The 3,244-nt window shown below is 36.9% G+C and overlaps 1 pseudogene; it reads right to left on the bottom strand.

Moving 5' to 3' along the window:
* Positions 1–995: 995 nt before the first annotated feature.
* On the bottom strand, positions 996–1,923 carry LOC130848023 (olfactory receptor 140-like; annotated as a pseudogene).
* Positions 1,924–3,244: the final 1,321 nt, after the last annotated feature.

Here is a 3,244-nt window from a genome sequence, read left to right as displayed (position 1 = left end):
TCATAGGGTAATCATGTAATATGTGAGGTAAGTAAATTAGTAAACCTCTTTTGGCTTTAATTTGCTTCTCTATAAAATGGATATAAATAGTAGAACTAACAGTTTAGTATGCTTGGGGAAATCATCTGAAGTGAATATGTCTGATATATAATAAAGTGTTAATTTAATGTAAATATATATAGCAGACCTACAGAACAATAGCTTTGGAACTTAATCATTTCCTTTTTCTGAGATGTGATAAAAGATGTTTATCCTTGTCTTAAGTGGCTCTCATGTCTTGGTATGGAAGATAAAAACATTTCCTTTATATTCAAGAAAAACTATGATACATAAAGATATTTAGAAAATAGAAGAAATGAAGAGTAATTTCAAAATCTCTGGCTTATTCTTTGTGCCAAGAAAATAATTAGATTGCAAATTATTCTGTCTTCCTTTTCTTGGTCCCTCTTTTTTTCCTTTGGTAAATTCATAGTACAAAAAAAAAAAAAAAAAAAAAGAAAGAAAAAAAAAGAAAACGTTCAGCTGTGATTGCTCCACTCAACTTTCCCTTCCCTCTGTATCTACCAAGAATTTTTTCTTCTTATTTGCTTTCCAACAGGCTAACCCAAAATAGAAGAAATTCTGAGATCAATGTCTTAAGGAAAAACCAATTTCATCCAAATAACACATATGAAGAATTTAGTGAAGTATCAGTGAGACTCTGGAGAAAAAGATACTCTACAATCATCAAACTAAGGGTTTGTAGTTGTTATTTCCATTGTCTATTCTGAATTTGTAAACAGGAACATTGAAGACGTGAGAAAGTACATTAAAAGTTATAGAAATGTCTAAAATATGTTTAGGCAATATAAAATAGTCAATAAATATTAGTTTCTGGGCCGGGCCTTTTTTTTCTGTCAATGATGTCCAAAATTTCTCACCTTCTATCACAATTTACAACAGTTACAATCCTCCCTATGTACATAAATCATCCTCTTCTTGGCATTGTGAACAGCCTAAGTTACTCTCCTCGTCAACAGACTCCTCATGGCATTTTTCACCTCTGTGTTTCTCACTGTGTAAATGACAGGATTTAACATGGGAGTGAGCATTGCAAAGAACACACTCACCAACTTGTCTGCAGGGTAAGTAGTCACAGAACGCATGTGGGTGAATATACATGGCACAAAAAAAGAGCACCACTACTGTAAAGTGGGATCCACATGTAGAGAGGGCTTTGTGTTGTCCTTCGGAGCTATGGGATTTCAGGGAGTTCAGGATTACTGTGTAGGAAATAAGTAGCATTGTAAAAATGAGCAAGCACATGCCCCCAGTGTTAGCTGCCACCACCTTTCCAAGCCTGTAAGTGTCACTGCAGGCAAGTTCCAACAGTGAGAAGAAATCACACATGAAATGGTCAATGACATTGGGACCACAGAAGGTCAAGTCCATTGTGAAAAGAATCTGCAGGGTTGCATGAAGGATCCCCCCAATCCAGACCACCACCACCAGGAGATGGCAGAGCCCCTGTCGCATGATGGTCGTGTAGTGCAGAGGCTTGCAGATGGCCACATAGTGGTCATAGGCCATGACAATGAGAAGGATGATCTCTGATCCTCCCAGGAAGTGCTCCAAAAAGAGCTGAGTCAGGCAGCCATGCCAAGAGATAGTTTTACTGTGGTACAGCAGGTCATTGATCATTTTGGGTGTGGTCACAGAGGTGAAGCAGCCATCTATGATGGACAAGTGAGTGAGAAAGAAGTACATGGGAGCAGAAAGTGTGGGGCTGAGGGAGATGGTAATGACAATGAGCAGATTGGCCAGAAGAGTAAATAGGAAAATGAACAAAAAGACAATGAAGAGTATTTTCTGCAAGTGTGAGCTCTGTGTAAGTCCCAAGAGAACAAATTCAGTCACATTGTTGGGAGGGCTGAGGAGCTCCATTCAGCAAGGAACACCTTCTTGAGGCCGGAATTACCTATAGATTAGTAAAAAATAATACCAATAAATCATGAAAGAATTTTGCTGTAAATTTCTTAGAACAAAAATACAGTAATCATCTGAACTTCAGAGGATGTCTTTACACTTTTGCCCCAGTACTTGTCTCAATTGTTTCTTACATCTGCCATGAAGCTTCCCATCTCTTCAGGCACCTAGTGCTTGTGACCTGTAAAATATCTATAGGACAATTTGATGTGTAATAGACTGAGAAAGCACTGGATTATCTTCATGGGATCTGGATTCTCCTCCTGGTTCCGATTTCATGTGAGTCTGCTAAGTCATCTCAGTTTCCCATGCTTCTGAGCCCTCATCAGTGTCTGTGAGGATGGAAAATGTTTTTCTAAAATATATCTTGTAAGCTGAGAGGTGCCTAGCAGAGGTAAGAGTTATTTTGTCTTCCATGAGATTTTACCCCTGAATGCTCATCTCTAACTGTGAAAAGAAAGGCATGGTCAATAAATATTTATTATAAGTAGGAGGTTTAGGCAAATATGTATATGTCACTGGTGACACACTTTACCTGGTACCAGCCAGAGCACATTAGTTATTCAGCTGTGTTTCCTTACTTACCATAATGCATGGCACGATATCTGCAGTGTTTTAAACCTATCAGTTGATGAGCAAATGCTAGGTGCATCACCATTCACCGTAGATAATTATATGCCTGATCCCAAGCCCATAAATCTAGGAGAAATTCAAGTGTTCTTTTTCTCCTGCTCTGTTCATCATTACTCTCTACTTTAGAAGAAACATAAATAAGCATATGAAAGGAAGCTGCACTCCAGTTTAATAGTTTCTGACACATCTTACGTGGTAAGTATGAAACTATTTAATCTACTCTAGGAAAAAGTATGTTACCATGTCTTCTTACTTTCAAGATATTTATAGTCTTGTTAAGCAATACTTTTTATTCTTCAAAATTCTGTTCCATATAAAATGTAACATAGTCATATTCAGTGAATTTACAGCTTCTAGAGACTTAGGTAAAAATGACAAATAAACAACAGCAATGACAACAAAACTCTTCCACAGGTTTTCAGTAAACAAAGATCTTTCAAGCAGAGGAAATCCTTATTTTCAAAGCTCTAAAGATAAGAATTTGATGTGGAGAACAGAAAATAATAGTCTGCTAGGTAAGATAAGAGAGATAGATAATGTATTATACATGCATACATATATACACAGACTAACAGAGACATATAAAATCTATTACTTATGATAAGTACCTATTTCAATTTCACTCATTCAACAGTTGTTGGACACT

This window comes from Hippopotamus amphibius, chromosome 3, assembly GCF_030028045.1.
Source record: "Hippopotamus amphibius kiboko isolate mHipAmp2 chromosome 3, mHipAmp2.hap2, whole genome shotgun sequence".
Classification (NCBI taxonomy): domain Eukaryota; kingdom Metazoa; phylum Chordata; class Mammalia; order Artiodactyla; family Hippopotamidae; genus Hippopotamus; species Hippopotamus amphibius.
Note: the sequence above shows the minus strand (reverse complement) of the source record. Positions and strands in the feature narration are given on the sequence as shown.